Source organism: Salvelinus alpinus, chromosome 2, assembly GCF_045679555.1.
Source record: "Salvelinus alpinus chromosome 2, SLU_Salpinus.1, whole genome shotgun sequence".
NCBI lineage: Eukaryota > Metazoa > Chordata > Actinopteri > Salmoniformes > Salmonidae > Salvelinus > Salvelinus alpinus.
The window spans coordinates 45,482,256-45,506,944 of NC_092087.1; the positions used below are offsets into that span (position 1 = coordinate 45,482,256).

A 24,689-nucleotide genomic window follows, 5' to 3' on the forward strand; every position below is an offset into this window, starting at 1 on the left:
ATGGACGCAGAGGACAGGGGGTGTAGGGGTTAGATCATGGACGCAGAGGACAGGGGGTGTAGGGGTTAGATCATGGAAACAGAGGACAGGGGGTGTAGGGGTTAAATCATGGACACAGAGGACAGGGGGTGTAGGGGTTAGATCATGGACACAGAGGACAGGGGGTGTAGGGGTTAGATCATGGACGCAGAGGACAGGGGGTGTAGGGGTTAGATCATGGACACAGAGGACAGGGGGTGTAGGGGTTAGATCATGGACGCAGAGGACAGGGGGTGTAGGGGTTAGATCATGGACGCAGAGGACAGGGGGTGTAGGGGTTAGATCATGGACACAGAGGGTGTTGAGGTTTGAGGCTAATACACTGATCCCAAAAGAGAAGGATGCATCAGTACAGGCTCTGAACCTAGAGCACAGGAGATTACTGTAAGGAGCTACTACAGCGGGATGAGTATAACCATGTAGGCCTCATGCTGAGTGGATCAGTGGATGAATGTAAGGTTCTTATTTGAGAGGGAGGCAGGAAGAAAGTGACGGAAAGACAGCCACCGATACGGTGAGAGAGCGAGAGAGAGGGATACAGTGGCTGTCCTTTGCGATGCAGATAAATGCTCACCCTGATGGCAGGTGTGGGAATGTGATTAATCATTCAGACTGAGTCAGGAGGAGCCAGAAGTGGAGAGACACTTCCAGCATGTCAACTCAGTGAACGTTCCAGTACCTTAAGCACTTAGCTTTGTGGTACCATTCAGTCTACAATGTTGAAGCAGCGACCTGGTTTTGAATCAAGGTACAATACATAGTAGTGGAATGGAAGGGGAGTGCACTTTGTGCTTCTTTTATATCCCCTGTCTCATGGACCTGGGAATTGTTTCCAGCTACGTTTGTCTCTCTAGCCTAGCCATGTTCTTATAAAGCCTTCCCTCTGGCAGTCAGGGCCGTATTTATAAAGCTTATCATATAAAACCGCCCTTCCTTCCCTGTCTGTCTCTGTTGCCTAGCCCTCTTATACAGCTTCCCTGCCCCCCTTTCTTCCATACAGGCATGGTATGACTTTTGATTCTGAAAGCCTGTATAATTACAATCAGTATTTTATTTCTCCTCACATCTTTCTGTGACCAACGGACCATTAAAGGCCACTAGATGGATGATATACAGCCATTCTAATTGAAAGCTGTGATATTAGCGGTTGTGCATATGGCTGTGTTGGATAGTGCCTGCTTTTACCTGTCGTGGTGCTGATTACGGCTGTATAACTCACTTTGATATCCGTCTGCGTAGTGGGTGGTTAAGGGGGAGGAAGGAAAGGCAGCAGGAGAAGAGATGCTGTTCCTTTCCTTTCAGATACGTATGCTGTTCCTTTCTGTTAAAATGTATAGCATACATTTACTTTATGGCTCACGTGTGACAAGGAAAAAATAAGGCCCCGTGCAGTCAGAAATGTGATTTTAAAAACAATCACAGTAATCTACTTAATTGTTACCCAGAAATTATTTGATATTGAGATAAAAGTGGCAGTATTGGACCTTTAAACTCGAGTGTCTTGAGTGTTGTTATATGTTATTTGTTCTCTTTTGAAATATACATGGTGTGTGTGTGCATGCCTGCCTGCATTGGGAAAATATGTAGAGAGAAAGTATGACAATATAAAAAACCAGAGTGAGACTTTTTGCTGGTCCAGTACCAAGCTTCATAAAACGTGACATCCTTTTGGTTCATCCCCACTCATGCCTCTCTATGGCCCTGTCGCAATATACTTGTATAGTTTGACTTTACCCTCATAAACTTTACATTTATCCAGTAGTTTCCATTTTTATTTGTCTTGTGTATGGGATACGCATATTATACATTGTTCAACAAAATGCTCAGTGGCGACCTGTCATTCAGGGCAACAACAAAAAAGCCATGCGTTTTGAGCCCCACCTGTTTAGCAAATATATATATATTTTTGTATATATATATATATATATTCCAGGGTTTTTCTTTATTTTTACTATTTTCTACATTGTAGAATAATAGAGAAGACATCAAAACTATGAAATAACACATGGAATTATGTAGTAACCAAAAACGTGTTAAACAAATGAAAATATATTTTATATTTGATATTCCTCAAAGTAGCCATCCTTTGCCTTGATGACATCTTTGCACACACTTGGCATTCTCTAAACCAGCTTCATGAGGTAGTCACCTGGAATGCATTTCAATTAACAGGTGTGCCTTGTTAAAAGTACATTTGTGGAATTTCTTTCCTTAATATGTTTGAGTCAATCAGTTGTGTTGTGACAAGGTAGGGGTGGTATACAGAAGATAGCCCTATTTGGTAAAATACCAAGTTCATATTATGGCAAGAACAGGTCAAATAATCAAAGAGAAATGACAGTCCATCATTACTTTAAGACATGAAGGTCAGTCAATCCGGAAAATTTCAAGAACTTTAAAAGTTTCTTCAAGTGTGTTCACAAAAACCATCACGTGCTATGGTGAGACTGGCTCTCATGAGGACCGCCAACGGAAAGGTTACCTCTGCTGTAGAGGTTAAGTTCATTAGAGTTAACTGCACCTCAGATTGCAGCCAAAATAAATGCTTCACAGAATTCAAGTAACAGACACATTCAAGAAAATGACGCCGACAGATAGGGCAGCCGTGTTTCTAGCTCCTAATTTGTTTTTTATGTGTTATTTCTTACATTATTAGCCCATAATTTGTGTGTTATTACATACAGCTGGGAAGAACTTTTGGATATTAGAGCGGTGGTAACTCACCAGCATTACCAGCATTACGACTTTCCCGAATCGGATCCTTTCTTTGTATCCCCCAGGGCAATTGAACTGATTCCAGAGGCTGATCCAAAACACCGCCGGTGGAGAAGAGGTATTCGTAGTGGACTTCTAGTCTGACTCCGGAGGCACGCACACCACCCAATACTTCTGCGTATATTACTCGCTAATTTTCAGTCTCTGGATAATAAAGTTGACAAGCTCAGGGCTAGGATCTCCTTCCAGAGAGACATCAGGGATTGTAACATACTTGGTTTCACGGAAACATAGCTCCCTCGGGATATACTGTCTGAGTCTGTACAGCCAGTTGGGTTCGCAGTTGATCCCCCAGACAGGAATAAATAACTCCGGGAAGAAGGGCGTGGGTGTATGTTTCATGATTAACTACTCATGGTGTGATTGTAATAACATACAGAAACTCAAGTCCTTTCCTAGAATACCTCACAATCAAATGCCGACCGTATTATCTCCCAAGAGAATTGTCTTCTGTTATAGTCACAGCCATGTATATTCCCCCTCAAGCCGATACCACAACGGCCCTCAAAGAACTTCACTGGACTTTATGAGAACTGGAAACCACATATCCTGAGTCCGCATTTATTGTACCTGGAGATTTCAAAAAAGCAAACTTGAGGAAAATACTACCGAAGTTCAACACATTGACCATAGTACTCTTGTTGCTAAAACACTCAACCTTGCTACTCCAACTTCCAGGATGCCTACAAGGCCCTCCACTGCCCTCCCTTCGGCAAATCTGATCACAACTCCATTTTGCTACTCCCTTCCTATAGGCAGAAACTCAAACAGGAAGTACCCATGCTAAGAACTATTCAACGCTGGCCTGACAAATCGGAATCCACGCTTCAAGATTGTTTTGATTACGCGGACTGGGATATGTTCCGGGTACCCTCTGAGAATACAATTTACGAATAAACTGATACAGTGACTGAGTTTAGAAAGTGTATAGGAGATTTTGTACCCACTGTGACTATTAAAACCTACCCTAATCAGAAACCGTGGATAGATGGCAGCATTTGCGCAAAACTGAAAGCACGAACCATGGCAAGGGCACTGGGAATATTGTCGAATACAAACAGTGTAGGTATTACCTCCGTAAGGCAATCAAACAGGCAAAACGTCAGTATAGAGACAATGTGAAGTCGCAATTCAACGGCTCAGGCACGAGAGGACAGGGGGTGTCCGACATCTTGCTTCCGGACAAGCTAAACACCTTCTTCGCCCACTTTGAGAATAACACAGTGCCACCGACGCGGCCCGCTACCAAGGACTGTGGGCCCTGCTTCTCCATGGCCGACATGAGTAAGACATTTAAGCGTGTTAATCCCCGCACGGCTGCTTGCCCAGACGGCATCTCTAGCCGCATCCTCAGAGTATGCGCAGACCAGCTGGCTGGAGTGTTTACGGACATATTCAATCTCTCCCTATCTCAGTCTTCTGTCCCCACATGCATCAATATGTACACCATTTTTTTCTACACTGTAGAAAATAGTAAAAAATAAAGAAAAACCCTTGAATGTACACTACCGGTCAAGATTTTTAGAACACCTACTCATTCAAGGGTTTTTCTTTATTTTTACTGTTTTCTACATTGTAGAATAATAGTGAAGACATCAAAACTATTAAATAACACATAGGATCATCATGTAGTAACCAAAAATATGTTAATCAAAATGTATTTTATATTTGAGATTCTTCAAATAGCCACCCTTTGCCTTGATGACAGCTTTGCACACTCTTGGTATTTGAGATTCTTCAAATTTGTGGAATTTCTTTCCTTAATGCATTTAAGCCTATCAGTTGTGTTGTGACAAGGTAGGGGGTATACAGAAGATAGCCCTATTTGGTTCAAGACCAAGTCCATATTATGCCAAGAACAGCTCAAATAAGCAAAGAGAAACGACAGTCCATCATAACTTTAAGACATGAAGGTCAGTCAATACGGAACATTTCAATAACTTTGAAAGTTTCTTAAAGTGCAGTCGCAAAAACCGTCAAACGCTATGATGAAACCGGCTCTCATGAGGACCGCCACAGGAATGGAAGACCCAGAGTTACCTCTGCTGCAGAGGATAAGTTCATTAGAGTTACCAGCCTCAGAAATTGCAGTCCAACAGAGTTCAAGTAACAGACACATCTCAACATCTGTTCAGAGGAGAATGTGTGAATCAGGCCTTCATGGTTGAATTGCTGAATTGCTGCAAAGAAACCACTACTAAAGGACACCAATAAGAATAAGAGACTTGCTTGGGCCAAGAAACATGAGCAATGGCGATTAGACCGGTGGAAATCTGTCCTTTGGTCTGGATTCCAAATTGGAGATTTTTGGTTCCAACCGCTGTCTTTTTGAGACGCGGTGTGGGTGAACGGATGATCTCCACATGTGTATTTCCCACCGTAAAGCATGGAGGAGGAGGTGTTCTGGTGTGGGGGTGCTTTGCTGGTGACAGTGTCTGTGATTTATTTCAAGCAGAACACCAGTTGTTAGCTGTGCTAACATAATTGCAAATGGGTTTTCTAATGATCAATTAGCCTTTTGAAATGATAAACTTGGATTAGCTAACACAACGTGCCATTGGAACACAGGAGTGATGGTTGCTTGTAATGGGCCTCTGTACACCTATGTAGATATTCCATTAACAATCAGCTGTTTCCAGCTACAATAGTAATTTACAACATTAACAATGTCTATACCATATTTCTGATCAATTTGATGTTATTTTATGGACAAAAATGTGCTCTTCTTTCCTTCACTTTTGAACAGTGAAGGATATATATATAATATATATAAAGGTGTTGACTGTTTTGCATGTTATTTTGGCATTAATACCTGTCACATATCAGTTTGCAAATATAAAAAAAATATATATATTTAATACATTTGCATGTCTCTTTTTTGCTTTCTTGAGTAAGGTAGCTCCCAAATGCAGGTGTTTCAGCCTAGCTCACTGCTTTCTGTGGTGGTGGGGCAGCCAGCAGAAAATATGGAGCTACCTTTGGTAATGTTCTCTAGTTGCGCCATGATTGGCTCAGTGTTCTGTCACTCACGGGGACACTCCGTCACCGCAAAATCTACGGGGAGTGCTTGAAAATTCTAGCCCCTTGGGTTCTGCCATAGATTTAGATTATAAGTGCCCATCCAAGAAGGCTCAAGGTCATTACCCACAGATAAAATTACATAAAATCACATTATATCTATCGTAGATTTTATTGGACTGATCATGTCAACATCATACTTTCAAAATCTTAGCTAGCAAGTTAGACAAGCAGTCATCATGAATCAAGTCGACAATCTACTGGCAAATCCTTTTCAAACCTTGTCGTATGAAGATAAATTATAGATGCAACAGTGCTCATCGGCCATTGGACATAAACATTCCACAACAAGTTGGAAATCGGAAATTCAACCATGAATGGTTTGGAAGGAATCAGTGGCTAACTGCAATCATTGCAAAGCAATCACTAGCCTGCTATTCAGTGGAGAGGGTGTGTTGTCCAAGTCTGGGTTTAAGGGTCTCTTTTACAAACTTAAAAGGATAAACATTCACATGCAACACCATGGGCCAGAAAAAGTTGAATACATTGGCCATGCTGTCAATCCAGCATGACTTCTGCCACGTTCAAAACAAAAAGAAACTCTAAACTGTGATATCTCGCAAACACTCGTCCCTCTGTGGAAAAAGTTTGAAACGTGTGGTGTAGATCTTTGAGTCCTTCTATTTTCTCATCACCTTAGTCACCGGATATCACAAATACCCTGTGGTATCCCGGGAGGTCTTCCCCGAGGGTTGGTGATAGATGGGAGGTATGAGCCCCTCTGGCTCCCTCTGTTGGAAGTACACGGGGTGGGCACCCGGACGCTGTTGGCCCCAAGTAGAGGTAATTAGGGGAGAGTGCCAACCAGCCGTGCAGGCCACATGAAGGGAGCATTGTGGCACACCGTGAGTAAGATAAAGAGAGAGGCAAGAGAGCCTACAGAGAGGAACGAAGCTCCCGGAGGCACGGAGCCAAATATAAGAAGGACCGAGCCAACCCAAAGTTATTTGTTGTTATGTTTATTTTGTTGCCTAGTAAAGTTGTTTTTTCTGACTAGAACCTCCCTACCTCTGTACATCTCTGCATGCCCAACCCAACACCCCACGGTTTATCACATATGGTGGAGAATGTGGGCAACTCAGTAGCTTTGGGTGCCATGGGGTCGAGCGTACAGAGATTACCATGGAGGAACTGGTTGCTCAATTTTTCCTCAGCCAGCAGAAGCAACAGGCTCTCCAGGAGCTAGCGCTGGAGGAGCAGCGCTAACAACACCTCAGACTGGTAGCGGAGGTAGCCCAGCTGAAGGGTGACATGGCTCAGGAGTCTAGCCCAAATCAGTTTCTGGTCAAGCTAATGGAGAAATATGACATGGAGATGTATTTGTGTACCTTTGAGAGGACGGCGCAGAGGGAAGGATGGCCCAAGCCTAAGTGGGCCAGCCTTTTGGCACCATACCTCTCCGGGCAGGCCCAGAATACCTACTTCGACTTGAACACCGACCAGGCAGCGAATTATGAGGGACTCAAACGTGAGATCCTGAGCCGGTAAGGATTCAGCCTCACACGCCATGGACTACTGGTCCAAGACTGGGCCTTTGACTCCACCATCTCCCACCACTCTCAGATGAGCGACCTGATGCGCCTTACCAACGGCTGGCTACTGACCGACGTACTGTCCCTCTCTATAATCATTAAGGTCGTCCTGGATCGGTACCTTCGGGCCCTCCCCTCCGAGATGAAGAAGGCGGCGAGCATGCAGAACAACCAGAGCCTGGAGGAATTGCTGACCGCGGTGGAAATCCACCAGAACACCCAGGACCTGCTGAAAGGGGCCCGGGCCGAGAAGCAGACGCAGAGAGGGTGAAGAAAAGTCTCTTTGTCCATCAATGCACGCTCAACCCCAAACCCCACGGTTTACCAAAACCCCTAGATATAGCCTCGTAGTATGTCTTACTCCTGTCTATCACTTGAGAACAGAACTTCAGACAGTTATCTTGTTTATTGTTGTTTTTCTCAGAAAAGGGGCTGCTGTTTGCATGTCCTCCATCTTATCAAGTGTGTTCACTCACCGGCTTCCCTCTGAGCTATAGACTGGTGGAGTCTCCTCAACACAATGTCTAAGGAAAACCCAAATTAATAGAATGGCTTTGGAGGAAATGGAGTGAGTGTGCGATTCATTCCACTGTTGTGCCCCATTGGACACGGAACAAATAAACAAAGAACCCAGCTAAAATTAAGCCTGAACAAACAGTATGTTTCAATGTTAGAGCTCGGAAGGGGTCTCTTGGGTCTGGGTGATTGCGAATGTGCTACACAGCTTCTGCCTCTGTATCTTGTACTTCACAATGCAAAAGCCCAGATGATACAGTTGTGTATGAGGATTTAACTTCAGACTCACTCACTTCAAAGTCTGTACCCAATGTACTGTAGCTATGCTCTATCTGGGCAGAGCAGGCGGATAACTTTGAAGTGAGTGTATTTTCAGACTGAGTTCAATCAGTGTCTTATTGGAATGATAAATGATAAACGGATCGGAAAGGGAAGGGTGGATGACCTCTCATCCTCTGTGTGTGTGTGTGTGTGTGTGTGTGTGTGACTTGTCTTCCTCCAGAAGTTGTACTGTTTCGCATGGAGCACTTAGCCCAGATGGGGCTGGCTGGGGTTTTGGCAGCAGGGATTTGAGGTCCTGTTTAGCATGCAGCACTCAGCCCAGATAGTGTTGGCTGGGGTTCAGGCAGCAGGGATTGAGATACAGTAAGTGACACCATAGGGAAATGACCCCTGACCTCAGAGCTTGGCACACCGAGAGGCAGTGAGGAAGTGCAATAGCAGTGTAATAAAGAGGAGGGAACTACCTGCGGAAGTGTCACTACCTGCGGAAGCATGACTATGTACACGCACCTACTCAAACTCGTGCCAACACACACACACGCTTGCACGCACTCGTGCATGCTTGCACACACACACACAATTCACTGAAGTGAATTCAGTAGGAAAGCATGACTTTTTCCTAGAACTGTTACAAAGCCCCAAGACTTCTGTTACTCTCTATGGAGCACTGAATGTACATTTAATTTTTTTTTTATTATCCAGTCTAAAAGCTTTGGGTCATTTAGTGTTTAGTGCATATTTGTCATTCAATGGAAAATGTTTATTAACTGCACATTTTTCATGTTTGAGAATGGATAGAGTGGTTGAATCAGTGGGGAACAGTGGGGAACCGTGAAAGCCTTATAGATTTGTAAGAAATGTGTTTTGTTTTTATGAAATTGTCTAAATCATCTTTTTTATATTTTTTGGAAAGAGAAGGGTAATACTTAAGAAAATCAGGATTTTTCTTTGGCGGTCTCTAGGTAGTTGTCCCACGCTAGTACATAGATGTGTTGTAGTAGTGTGACAATGGTGACGGTGGTAGTGAGCGTAGGTTGACGCATAATGTATAATTCTTGTGAAATTCATATCTATAGGCTACATTGAGATTTTTCTTTCATTATATTTTATCTACCGTTATTTCATAAGCCTAAGCTTTAGGGCCTAACTGTACTCGTGCCAAATACACACCAATTGCCAAACGCTTTTGGGAACTTGGGCAGAAAAGGTTAACATCAATCCACTGGAGCAAAAAGGACATTGTCACCCACGTGTAAGACAGCGTATTCCAGTTCCTGCCAATATCCAGCAACTTCGCACAGCCATTAAAGAGGAGTGGGACAACATTCCACAGTCAGCAATCAACAGCCTGATCAACTCTATGCTAAGGAGATGTGCCGCACTACATGAGGCAAAGCGTGGTCTCACCAGATACTGACTGGTTTTCTGATCCACGCCCGAACCTTTTTTCCTAAGGTATTTGCAGTGGCGATTTTAGCATGTACATTTTGGTGGGGCAAAAAAAAAAAGTGGTATGCATGCCAGCAAAGCCTCTACACAATGTAACACTAAACAATAAATTAATTGCACTATAACAGTGACAAATGGTGCCCACAAACGGCCTACATAAAGCTGTCCCAACAGCAGTCACAACATTTTACCACTGCTACACCTGGCTATCAGTGGAGCCTTGTCTGACAGCTAAACAGTTAATTCATTCTCATTTACTGCCTTTTAAAAAACCATGGCTGATATGGCTGACATGCTTAAACAAATGTGGTTTCTACTGACAATTGAGATGTACAAACTATGGCATAAGGGGGTGACAAGCAGATGACAATACGTAATTTCGATTAAGACATTTTAACTTTTTAGGGATAGGGGGCAGCATTTTCACTTTGGATGAATAGCGTGCCCAGAGTGAACTGCCTCCTACTCTGTCCCAGATGCTAATATATGCATATTATTATTACTATTGGATAGAAAACACTCTGAAGTTTCTAAAACTGTTTGAATAATGTCTGTGAGTATAACAGAACTCATATGGCAGGCAAGAACCTGAGAAAAAATTCAAACAGGAAGTGGGAATTCTGAGGCAGGTCGATTTTCAACTCATCGCCTATTGAAATCCCAGTGGGATATGGATCTGTTTGCACTTCCTACGGCTTCCACTAGATGTCAACAGTCTGTAGAACCTTGAATGAAGCCTCTGCTGTGATGTTGAGCCGGATGGGAGCTGTTTGAGTCAGTAGTCTGGCTGAGAGCCAGGTCCTGGTCAAGCGCATTCCACATGATATCGACTTGCATTCCATTACTTCTAAAGACACAAAGGAATTCTCCGGTTGGAACGTTATTGAATATTTATGATAACAAAATCCTAAAAATTGATTCTATACAAGTTTATTCGACCTGTAATATAACTTTTTGAAGTTTTCATCCGACGTTCGCCTGGACCTGCACGAGCGTTTGGATATGTGTACTAAACGTGCTAACAAAAGTAGCTACTTGGACATAAATAATGGACATTATCGAACAAAACAATAATTTATTGTGGAACTAGGATTCCTGGGAGTGCATTCTGATGAAGATCATCAAAGGCAAGGGAATATTTATAATGTAATTTCATATTTCTGTTGACTCCAACATGGCGGAGAAATGTTGTTTCTATCTGAGCGCCGTCTCAGATTATTGCATAGTTTGCTTTTTCCGTTAAAAAAAATTGAAATCTGACACAGCGGTTGCATTAAGAACAAGTGTATCTTTAATTCTATGTAAAACATGAATCTTTCATCAAAGTTTATGATGAGTATTTCTGTTATTTGATGTGGCTCTCTGCAATTTCTCAGGATATTTTGGAGGCATTTCTGAACATGGCGCCAATGTAAACTGAGATTTGTGGATATAAATATGCACATTATCGAACAAAACATACATGTATTGTGTAACATGATGTCCTATGAGTGTCATCTGATGAAGATCATCAAAGGTTAGTGATTAATTTTATCTCTATTTCTGCTTTTTGTGACTCCTATCTTTGGCTGGGAAAATGGCTGTGTGTTTTTTGGACTTGGCGGTGATCAAACATAATCATATGTTGTGTTTTCGCTGTAAAGCATTTTTTAAATCGGACACGATGGGTAGATTAACAAGATGTTTATCTTTCATTGGCTGTATTGGACTTGTTAATGTGTGAAAGTTACATATTTAAAAAAATATATATGCCTTTTCAGCGGAATGTTGTCGAGGGGTTCCGCTAGCGGAACGTGTGTCCTAGAAAGGTTAATGAGCGAGCTAGGACGGATGTAGTCAATATAACCATTTTTTTTAGCACTTCTTTATTATACAGTGACAGAATTCAGAACATGGGCCATTCTTACTGTGTTCTCCCTGTATACCAAGTCAGAACCGTAGGATAAATAAAGGAGGCATAAAAGCAGACAATGAAACCTCTTACTATATTAGATGATGACATTTTCAAAAATATGTTATAGATTACATGTGCAGCACTACCGAGTCAGAACAGTAACGTTAGGTGAAATTTAGAGGTAAAAATAGAACAAATTATTAGGGTGAGGCACATGGGCTACTATCATCTTACTACACAACATTCACATAGTATTACTTTCTTAGCTACAGTATACACATCTCCCTGGCATTTTACATAATTTATGCAGCAGCATACAATACATTTTTGGACTTACCTTGTTCTGCTGTGCTCACTTGAACAGGAAGTTGGCACGGCAGTCCTTCCTAGGAACATTTTGTCATCAAAGTCTGACATTCTCTGGATTTGGATTCTCTGGATTCAAAGCAACTGGGATCTCGGGAAAAAACAAGGTCAAATCATGATGACGTCATTGATCTTCAGGTTGTAGCTCTAGAAAGAGGTCAGATTTACAATTCCGAGTTGGATGACTGTTCAAAACGTATCTTCCCAGTCGGAGCTCGTTTATTCCCAATTTCCCAGTTGTCTTGAACTCACTGAAGTCAAGTTTTCGCAGTTCCGAGTTAATTTGTTTTGAGCGCGGCACAAATCATTCTTCATTGACAACATGGCCGATGTTGAATGTTTATCATTTTAAACTTAGAAAAGAGCCCCTTAATTCCAGATTTGGGGCCACACAGCCACTCCACTGAGTAGCAGGTTAGTGATTGCTTTGCAATGCTTGCAGTTAGCAACTGTCACTGATTCCTTCCAAACCACTCATTGTTGAATTTGCGATTTCAACTTGTTGTGTAATGTTTATATCCAATGGCCGATGAGCATGTCCAATGGCCGATGATCAATAGGGTTTATCTATAATTTTTCTTCATTATTTATCTTCATATGACAAGGATTAAAAATAATTAGCCAGTAGATTATCGACTTCATTCATGATGATGACTGCTAGCTAAGATTTTGAAAGTATGATGTTGACTTTATCAGTCCAATCAAAGCTTCTGTACATATAATGTGATTTGATGTCATTTTTTTCTGTGGCCAATGACCTTGAGCCTTCTTGGATGGGTACTTCTAATGTAACTTTATGGCAGCAAGGCGGGACTGAGACAGGTAATGGCGGACTGAACGTAGTTATGTAGAGCACCCCAAGATAAAAAAGTAATATTCAATATCGGCAAGTTAGTCTAAATATTAGCACTACACAATCTGGTGGGTGATAACCTTCAATCTGGATAATAACACAAAACAAATCTTAAAACTAGAGACATTTATTGACAAATATTACGAAAACAAGCAACACCCAAACATGACGGAGAGTAAGACAGGGGAACCGATTTCAAAACAAAAACGTGACTCTTCTACAGACACAGACAATTTAATATTTTCACCACCGGGAATGGTAAAGGACGAAACCGATCTGTTAAAATCAATAAATGACAAACTGGGTATACTTGAATTAGTCAGTAAGGATATAAAAGAGTTGAAGGCAAGCCTCGAGATGAGTGATGAAAAAGCTGCGACATTGGAGAAGGAAACACACAAGCTAAAAGGGACAGTCAATAAGATTGAAACCGAAGTGAATGAACTTAAAAAGGAGAACATCGTTGTGAGAGAAGCCTTACTTGACATACAGACTATATCCATGAGAGGGCATCTGGTACTTACAGGTATCCAAGAGAAAGAAGGAGAAGTTCCTGAATCTGTAGTTAGAGAGTTCCTCCTTACAGCGCTTCAGATTCCAGGCGAAGCTATCGATAAAATCCAACTCGAACGTGTACACCGCTTCGGACAGAGAGGGCAAAGGTATGACTTCCCAATCGTTGCCAAATTTGCCTCCTTTAAAGATAAAATAATGGTTAAAAGCCTGGGTAAAAGACTTGCTGGGACCAAAATTGGCATGAATGACCAGTTCCAGAAGGAAATTGCAGAACAGCGTAAAGTTCTGTATCCAACTTTAAAGGAAAATAGATTAAAAGGGAAACGAGTAGTTCTCGTTGTCAATAAACTATATCTTGATAACCGGTTGTTCAAAGACACAAATACTATTCCATGGTTATTTTAAAATTACAAAGTTCTTATCGACCGGCCAACTAACTGTTAACTTGTTAGCATCGGCCTGCTAACTGTCTGAATCGCAGTGTCCCCAGTCAGCCCAACCACTCACTGGACCCATATGTTCACTTGGCTACGCATGCCTCTCTCTAATATCAATATGCCTTGTCCATTACTGTCCTGGTTAGTGATTACTGTCTTATTTCACTGTAGAGCCTCTAGCCCTGCTCCATATGCCTTAACCAGCCATGTTGTTCCACCTCCCACATATGCGATGACATCACCTGGATTAAACGTCTCTAGAGACTATATCTCTCTCATCATTACTCAATGCCTAGGTTTACCTCCAATGTACTCACATCCTACCGTACCTTTGTCTGTACACTATGCCTTGAATCTATGCTATCGTGCCCAGAAACCTGCTCCTTTTACTCTCTGTTCCGAACGTGCTAGACGACCAGTTCGTATAGCATTTAGCCATACCCTTATCCTACTTCTCCTCTGTTCCTCTGGTGATGTAGAGGTTAATCCAGGTCCTGCAGAGCCTAGGTCCACTCCCACTCCCCAGGTGCTCTCATTTGTTGACTTCTGGAACCGTAAAATCCTTGGTTTCATGCATGTTAACATTAGAAGCCTACTCCCTAAATTTGTTTTACTCACTGCTTTAGCACACTCTGCCAACCCGGATGTCTTAGCCGTGTCTGAATCCTGGCTTAGGAAAACCACCAAAAACCCTGAAATCTCCATCGCTAACTATAACATTTTCCGCCAAGATAGAACTGCCAAAGGGGGCGGTGTTGCAATCTACTGCAGAGATAGCCTGCAGAGTTCTGTATTACTATCCAAGTCTGTACCCAAACAATTCGAGCTTCTACTTCTAAAAATGCACCTTTCCAGAAACAAGTCTCTCACTGTTGCCGCTTGCTATAGATCTCCCTCTGCCCCCAGCTGTGCCCTCGATACCATATGTGAATTGATTGCCCCCCATCTATCTTCTGAGCTCTTGCTACTAGGTGACCTAAACTGGGACATGCTTAACACCCCGTCCATCCTACAATCTAAGCTTGATGCCCTCAATCTCACACAAGTTATCAGAGAACCGACAAGGTACAACTCCAAATCAGTAAACACGGGCACCCTCATAGATGTTATCCTAACTAACACGCCCTCCAAATACACCTCTGCTGTTTTCAATCAAGATCTCAGCGATCACTGCCTCATTGCCTGCATCCGTAATGGGTCTGCAACCAAACGACCACCCCTAATCACTGTCAAACATTGACCTCATCCCATCAGTAGATGATGCCTGGCTATTCTTTAAAAGTGCCTTCCTCAGCATCTTAAATAAGCATGCCCCATTCAAAAAATATAGAACTAGAAATAGATATAGTCCATGGTTCACTCCAGACCTGTCTGCCCTTGACCAGCACAAAAACATCCTGTGGCATTCTGCATTAGCATCGAATAGCCCCCGTGATATGCAACTTTTCAGGGAAGTTAGGAACAAATATACACAGGCAGTTAGGAAAGCTAAGGCTAGCTTTTTCAAATAGTACTACAGGATGCAAATTTCTAACTCAAAAAAGTTCTGGGAAACTGTAAAGTCTATGGAGAATAAGAGCACCTCCTCCCAGCTGCCAACTGCTCTGAGGGTAGGAAACACTGTCACCACCGATAAATCAACTATAATTGAGAATTTCAATAAGCATTTCTCTACGGCTGGCCATGCTTTCCACCTGGCTACCCCTACCCCGGTCAACTGCCCGGCACACTCCACAGCAACCCGCCAAAACCCCCACCATTTCTCCTTCACCCAAATCAAGATAGCTGATGTTCTGAAAGAGCTGCAAAATCTGGATCCCTACAAATCAGCCGGGCTAGACAATCTGGACCCTCTCTTTCTAAAATGATCTGCCGAAATTGTTGCAACCCCTATTACTAGACTGTTCAACCTCTTTCGTATCGTCTAAGATTCCAAAAGATTGGAAAGCTGCCGCGGTCATCCCCCTCTTCAAAGGGGGTGACACTCTAGACACAAACTGCTACAGACCTATACCTATCCTACCCTGTCTTTCTATGGTCTTCGAAAGCCAAGTTAACAAACAGATTACTGACCATTTCGAATCCCACCGTAACTTCTTCGCTATGCAATCTGGTTTCAGAGCTGGTCATGGGTGCACCTCAGCCACGCTCAAGGTCCTAAACGACATCATAACCGCCATCGATAAGAGACATTACTGTGCAGCCGTATTCATCGACCTGGCAAAGGCTTTCGACTCAGTCAATCACCACATTCTTATTGGCAGACTCGACAGCCTTAGTCTCTCAAATGATTGCCTCACCTGGTTTACCACCTACTTCTCTGATAGAGTTCAGTGTGTCAAATCGGAGGGCCTGTTGTCCGGCCCTCTGGCAGTCTCTATGGGGGTGCCACAGGGTTCAATCCTTGGGCCAACTCTCTTCTCTGTATACATCAATGATGTTGCTCTTGCTGCTGGTGATTCTCTGATAAACCTCTACGCAGACGACACCATTCTGTATACTTCTGGCCCTTCTTTGGACACTGTGTTAACTAACCTCCAGATGAGCTTCAATGCCATACAACTCTCCTTCCGTGGCCTCCAACTACTCTTAAACGCAAGTAAAACTAAATGCATGCTATTCAACCGATCACTGCCCGAAACCTGCTCGTCCGTCCAGCATCACTACTCTGGACGGCTCCGACTTAGAATACGTGGATAACTACAAATACCTAGGTGTCTGGTTAGATTGTAAACTCTCCTTCCAGACTCACATTAAGCATCTCCAATCCAAAATTAAATCTAGAATCGGCTTCCTATATCGCAACAAAGCATCCTTCACTCATGCTGCCAAACATACCCTCGTAAAACGAACCATCCTACCGATCCTCGACTTCGGTGATGTCACCTATAAAATAGCCTCCAACACTCTACTCAACAAACTGGATGCAGTCTATCACAGTGCCATCCGTTTTGTCACCAAAGCCCCATACACTACCCACCATTGCGACCTGTACGCTCTCGTTGGTTGGCCCTCGCTTCATACTCGTCGCCAAACCCACTGGCTAGAGGTTATCTACAAGTCTCTGCTAGCTAAAGCCCCGCCTTATCTCAGCTCACTGGTCACCATAGCAGCACCCACTCGTAGCACGTGCTCCAGCAGGTATATCTCACTGGTCACCCCCAAAGCCAATTCCTTCTTTGATCGTCTTTCCTTCCTGTTCTCTGCTGCCAATGACTGGAACGAACTGCAAAAATCTCTGAAGCTGGGGACTCATATCTCCCTCACTAGCTTTAAGCACCAGCTGTCAGAGCAGCTCACAGATCACTGCACCTGTACATAGCCCATCTGTAAACAGCCCATCTATCTACCTACCTCATCCCCATACTGTATTTATTTATTTATCTTGCTCCTTTGCACCCCAGTATCTCTACTTGCACATTCATCTTCTGCACATCTACCATTCCAGTGTTTAATTGCTATCTTGTAATTACTTCGCCACCATGGCCTATTTATTGCCTTAACTCCCTTATCCTACCTCACTGTATATAGACTTTTTGTTTTCTTTTGTTCTACTGTATTATTGACTATGTTTTGTTTATTCCATGTGTAAGTCTGTGTTGTTGTATGTGTTGAATTGCTATGCTTTATCTTGGCCAGGTCGCAGTTGCAAATGAGAACTTGTTCTCAACTAGCCTACCTGGTTAAATAAAGGTGAAATAAAATTTAAAAAATAGACGAGGAAAATAATGAAACACAATTCTAGCCCAGTTATGGATTTTAACAATACAATGAAAAATATAGCTTTTCTATATTTCTTCAAACATAACTAATTCGAACACACACGCACTAATTCAACATGGTGAAGATAACAACTCAGTAAACAGAAGGCACAGTATGTGTGGATTGTGTGGTGTGTGTTTATTTTGTTATGTTTGGGAAAGTGTGGCATTGAGTGAGAAATGAAATGGTTGAATATCCCAGAACCAATGTATTGCTGTGAGCGGGGGTGTGAGAGAGCTTTCAATGTTGTTCAGATGATGGATATACTTTTTATAATGAATTATACGTCTTATTTATTTTATTTATTTATTTATCATGGTGGACAGTGTTTTAAAATAAATTATATATTTAATTTATTTATTGTCCTATCCTATCATGGGGAACAACATTTTTTAAATAAATTATATATCTAATTTATTTATTTATGATCCTATATTGATGGAACGTTCCACAACCCTATACCCTAGACAACCACCTGAAAGACCCAGATACTAAGGAGAAGTCCCTAACTGTTTTATGAGCCTGCTGTAAGCGGTCTGTATGCAGCCAAAATGCAGTCAGAGACCTAGAGCAGCACTGCCCCCTCAAGATTCTGAGCCTGCTTGGCAGGGTTGGTCCTGCAAAGCCAAAGCCCCCTATAGGGAGAGCATACTATACAAGGAAATTCTCAAAGCTGCTAATGAGAACCTTGACGACCTTGTACCTAGCCGGTGGGGATTCCGGTGGGGTGCCCTCACCCAGGCAGTGGCAGTGCTGGCAACACTAGCTGCAGTAACCCATGGGGAGGGGGTCACACTCGTACATTCAGAGAGGGGGCATATTATTGTGGCCCTGGTGGCACAAAATCAAAAGTCTGACTGCATGGAGATGCTTAGGAATATGGTCAATACAGGGGACCGTGTTGTGGGTGTTTCAGGGAAAGGTGTACATTTGACCTCCATCTAGGACTTGACAATGGTTAATAAAATCTCTCCATTTCTGCCCATTTTTTTGCATGGTCTTGCAGGCCTTCTCATACAGCTGCAACAGTATATGCATTCGTAAATCAAGACCTTTCTTGAGTTGGGCTCTGGGATGGTGCAACTGTTGAGAATGTGAGCCTATGGTCGTGTGTGTGGGGGGGGGGGGGGGGGGTTGAGTGTGTATGAGTGTGTGGGTGTATGTGCATATCCCACAACTGTTGCGAAGGAATAAACGATGTTAGGGACAATAGAGGAGGATTCACAACAATTGTTTGCTAATATAATAATTGCTTTAAATAATGTCATTTTGGTAATGGCGAGACTGGTGAGCGGTAAAATCCTTTTCATAAATTGCCTACATTACTACAAATATTAATAGCTAATTATGGAAAATAAGAAACAGGATTCTTAAAGTATATACAGTGGGGCAAAAAAGTATTTAGTCAGCCACCAATTGTGCAAGTTCTCCCACTTAAAAAGATGAGAGAGGCCTGTAATTTTCATCATAGGTACACTTCAACAATGACAGACAAAATTTTTAATGAATTTATTTGCAAATTATGGTGGAAAATATGGCTACCACAGCATTCTGCAGCGATACACCATCTCATCTGGTTTGCGCTTAGTGGGACTATTATTTGTTTTCCAACAGCACAATGACCCAAAGCACACCTCCAGGCTGTGTTAGGGCTATTTGACCAAGAAGAGTGATGTAGTGCTGCATCAGATGACCTTTTGGACTGGTACTTCAGGTACGGTGGTTCCTCCTTTAAAGGTTGAGAGCTTGCACCGCGGGACTTAGAGGTACCCGGTGTCACGGATGCATTGCTCCAGACCACCACAAGGGGGAGTTAGAGCACTCATTATGCATTTGGGTCCCAAGGTTTTTATATGACCAGTCATATAGAGTGGTTCCAATGACGAACTTTGACACGAGCCACCCGTCCCTGGGTGAAGATGGCTGACAAAATGTACAATTGAGAGGAATATGTTAGTTAATGTAGAGACAAATGTTTGTGCATATTTCTTTGTCATGAAGTTAATTTACGAAAATCGCTATTTAGCAGACTAGCTAACATTAGCCAGCTAGCTAGTGTTGCTTCTGTCCCTATCCTCGCCCCTACCTGGGCTTGAACCAGGGACCCTCTGCACACATCAACAACAGCCACCCTCATAGCATCGTTACCAATCGCTACACAAAAGCTGTGGCCCTTGCTAAGCAAGGGGAACAAATACTTAAAGTTCTCAGAGCGAGTGACGCCACCGATTGAAAAGCTATTAGCGCGCACCCCGCTAACTAGCTAGCCATTTCACAATGGTTACACCCGACTTGAAAAAAAAATATATATACACAGTGAGATATTTGGTGAAATAGACCGGCATGCCTCTCCATAGGAAAACAATGGGGGGAGCTCAGCGTTCCAAGGGCAAAAACTTTTTTGTGGCTAGCATTTGATGACGACCGAGCTACCTGCCCAGGCTTACATAATTAGAAAGAGGAGATTCTCATGATTAAAATGGCGTCCGACTTTGCGTCCGACTCACATTGCGATATATTTGGCGAAATAGACAGACATGTCTATATTTCCCCCATAGGAAACAATGGGAAGAAAGCAGAGTTCCAATATTATTTTTGTTGTGGAAGAGGGACAAGGTAGGGAACTTGTTTGTCTGCCATATTTTAAAGATACAAATTGTCTGAAAAGAATTGTAAATAAATATAAAAATATACCAGTTTCATTTGAGGACAAACATGTTGACAGCTGCGCCATAAAGGGTGCAAAATAAATGGGAAGAGATTTTCGACATACTGATTCCATGGCACATGGTTTATGAACTGATACAAAAAACAACACTTGATTCAACACTTCGAGTTTTCCAATTAAAATTATTATATTAAATTCTTGCCATCTACAGAATGTTGTGTATATATATGGGGCAAACAACAATCGCAGCTCTTTAGATTTTGCTGTGAAGAGACAGAATCACTAGATCATTTATTTTGCTATTGCCTCTATGTAGCTTGTTTCTGGTCACAGGTTCAGGAATGGTTTAAAAAAGTCACAACATTCACGTAAAATTAACCTTACAAATAGCAGTGTTGGGCAATTTTGGAAAGCCATAGTCAGTCAATAAATAATATAATACTTGTAGGTAAGGTTTTCATCTTTAGCTCACAATCTGTGAATACTATACGATTAGAAAGGTTCAAAATGTATGTAAATACATGACAGTGCAATTGAAATATATATGGCACATGGAAACCAAACGAGGGTGGTCTATGGTGATACAGTAGGTGGGATGGGCTGAGAGTGGCTGAGGGGTGGAATTAAACAGTATGTATTATTGTTATGTGATTGCTGTATATAAAAGTACCATATATGCAAAATGTGTTTTTTAAAATGTATATGTAGCAGAAAAGCTGTAAAAAAAACAACTAAAAACAAAAAACAAAAAAAGAGAGGTGGTGGATGGGTTAATAATAATAAAAACAAATAAATAAAAAAAACAATCGTTGATTGAGAGCCTTCCTGTTGGTTGTTTGATCAATTAGGACTGTTAAGTTCCCAAATGTAAGATGATTCCAGTGGTATTTACATGTTTGTGGAAAACCATTCAGATGTAACGTTATTTTATGGCTTTTGCGACTGCTTTGATAATAATCTATATTCGGCTGTTGCCTGTAAACACACAGTTCAGTTCAAAGTGAATGGCACAGGCCCATATGTGGTAATGGCCTATTTTCATATAGGCCTACTGCAGCTCTGATTGGTTATGGTGCACCGGTCTGTGTAGAGTCTGGGCCTGGACAAGACTGAAACATTTTTATTCGTTTTTATTTACTGCAGTGTCTATTAATTGCCCAAAAGCACGGTCTCTTTTCCACTCTGCTATTGAATTTTCAGACTATGTCATTCCCAAATATTGTGAAAAATGTGAGAAGTTACCATATCTGAGCTCTCTTGTTAGATAATTAAAATTTTAAAATTTAATATTCTTATATATGATCAGATTTTAACAATATTTAATGGTGTTAAAACACTCAGTTCCTCTTTAAGTCTAAATTGGTCTTATTCACTTTCAGTGCTCAGCTACATCTAATCTTCTAATTACAGACACCCTTTTCTGAAGAGCCTATGCTTGCTTTGAAATGTGAATAACAAGGTCTCATTAACATTGCATGTATTTCTTTCAAATGAGGTAGCACTAATGACTGCTTGGGCATTTCCTGTTAAATTATAGAAACATGATGTTGTTTTATGGCTGTTGGTTTCCTCCCATTGGCCCCACAGACAGTAATAATACATGGACAACATGGGAACATAACATGGAATGTGACCGATGACTATCTGATGGGTCATAGTCACACCGGCCATATAAGGTGAATCACACCAGTCTGTTTACGTTTCACCTACACAATGACCCTTGTCTTGACTTTTAGCTGTAGCATTGTAGCGCCGCTTACTCTTGACATTATCCCACCACTAACTTCACCAGACTTCTACTTGGACCTGAGTCAGTGTGTCCTATTATGCCCTTCATGGCAATGTCTTTGTATGTTAAAGGTGCCATCACCCAATGACTTGACTTAAAGCTAGCTGTGACATTAAGCTGCTTAGCCTATGTCATGACTTCAACTTAACCTGAATCAATGTGACTTGTATGTGCTCTGTCCATTATAGTAACATTTGTTGTAGTAGTTGCCCCTTTTTGTCACTATGAAAGTATGACATCGGCACTCTTACATCCCTGACTGGAACTAACTGATTCAGTGGGAGTTTTATGTTCCCTATGTTCTTTTGTATTGTCACATGCACAAGTACAGTGAAATGTCTTTCTTGCTAGCTCTGACCCCAACAATGCAGTAATCAATAACAATGTAATGCTAAAAATAACAAGTTAGAACAAAAGCACACTTGATATATATATATACAGTGGGGAGAACAAGTATTTGATACACTGCCGATTTTGCAGGTTTTCCTACTTACAAAGCATGTAGAGGTCTGTAATTTTTATCATAGGTACACTTCAACTGTGAGAGACGGAATCTAAAACAAAAATCCAGAAAATCACATTGTATGATTTTTAAATAATTAATTTGCATTTTATTGCATGACATAAGTATTTGATCACCTACCAACCAGTAAGAATTCCGGCTCTCACAGACCTGTTAGTTTTTCTTTAAGAAGCCCTCCTGTTCTCCACTCATTACCTGTATTAACTGCACCTGTTTGAACTCGTTACCTGTATAAAAGACACCTGTCCACACACTCAATCAAACAGATTCCAACCTCTCCACAATGGCCAAGACCAGAGAGCTGTGTAAGGACATCAGGGATAAAATTGTAGACCTGCACAAGGCTGGGATGGGCTACAGGACAATAGGCAAGCAGCTTGGTGAGAAGGAAACAACTGTTGGCGCAATTATTAGAAAATGGAAGAAGTTCAAGATGACGGTCAATCACCCTCGGTCTGGGGCTCCATGCAAGATTTCACCTCGTGGGGCATCAATGATCATGAGGAAGGTGAGGGATCAGCCCAGAACTACACGGCAGGACCTGGTCAATGACCTGAAGAGAGCTGGGACCACAGTCTCAAAGAAAACCATTAGTAACACACTACGCCGTCATGGATTAAAATCCTGCAGCGCACGCAAGGTCCCCCTGCTTAAGCCAGTGCATGTCCAGGCCTGTCTGAAGTTTGCCAATGACCATCTGGATGATCCAGAGGAGGAATGGGAGAAGGTCATGTGGTCTGATGAGACAAAAATAGAGCTTTTTGGTCTAACTCCACTCGCCGTGTTTGGAGGAAGAAGAAGTATGAGTACAACCCCAAGAACACCATCCCAACCGTGAAGCATGGAGGTGGAAACATCATTCTTTGGGGATGCTTTTCTGCAAAGGGGACAGGACGACTGCACCGTATTGAGGGGAGGATGGATGGGGCCATGTATCGCGAGATCTTGGCCAACAACCTCCTTCCCTCAGTAAGAGCATTGAAGATGGGTCGTGGCTGGGTCTTCCAGCATGACAACGACACGAAGCACACAGCCATGGCAACTAAGGAGTGGCTCCGTAAGAAGCATCTCAAGGTCCTGGAGTGGCCTAGCCAGTCTCCAGACCTGAACCCAATAGAAAATCTTTGGAGGGAGCTGAAAGTCCGTATTGCCCAGCGACAGCCCCGAAACCTGAAGGATCTGGAGAAGATCTGTAGGGAGGAGTGGGCCAAAATCCCTGCTGCAGTGTGTGCAAACCTAGTCAAGAACTACAGGAAACGTATGATCTCTGTAATTGCAAACAAAGGTTTCTGTACCAAATATTAAGTTCTGCTTTTCTGATGTATCAAATACTTATGTCATGCAATAAAATGCAAATGAATTACTTAAAAATCATACAATGTGATTTTCTGGATTTTTGTTTTAGATTCCGTCTCTCATAGTTGAAGTGTACCTATGATAAAAATTACAGACCTCTACATGCTTTGTAAGTAGGAAAACCTGCAAAATCGGCAGTGTATCAAATACTTGTTCTCCCCACTGTATATAAATAAGGTAAGTAAGCATACTATATACAAGGTCAATTACAGTACCATATTTAACGTGTGCAGGGAACCTGGAATGATAGATTTGAGGGCCCATGCCAAACCTTTTCAACCTCCCGAGGAGGAAGAGGCACATTCGCGCCTTCTTCATGACTATGTGCGTGTGTGTGGAACATTTTAAGTTCTTAGTGATTTGAACACAGAGGAACTTGAAGCTCTCGACCCGCTCCACTGCAGCCCTGTCGATGTGGATGGGGGCGTGCTTGATGATGGTGTTGGAGTCGTGCATAGCCACGCAGTTGTGGGTGAACACTAAGCACACACCACTGTGGGGCCCCCGTGTTGAGGGTCAGCGTGGCGGAGGTGATGTTGCCTACCCTCACCACTTGGGGTCAGCCTGTCAGGAAGTGAAAGATCCAGTTGCAGAGGGCGGTGTTCCATCCCATGGTCCTAAGCTTGGGTACGAGCTTGGAGGGGACAATGGTGTTGAACACTGAGCTGTAGTCAATGAACAGCATTCTCACATAGGTATTCTCCTTATCTAGATGGGTGAGGGCAATGTGGAGTGCAATTGAGATTGTGTCTTCTGTGGATCTGTTCGGGTGGTATGCAAATTAGAGTGGATCTAGGGTGTCTGGGATGGTGGAGTTGATGTGGGCCATAACCAGCCTCTCTCAGGGCTGTAGT

The 24,689-nt window shown here is 42.4% G+C and overlaps 1 protein-coding gene across 2 annotated transcripts in view; it reads left to right on the forward strand.

Moving 5' to 3' along the window:
- The window catches only part of ca16b (carbonic anhydrase XVI b), a 291,063-nt gene that overhangs the window by 188,331 nt on the left and 78,043 nt on the right, over positions 1-24,689 (forward strand). The gene's annotated exons all lie outside the window — the stretch shown is intronic.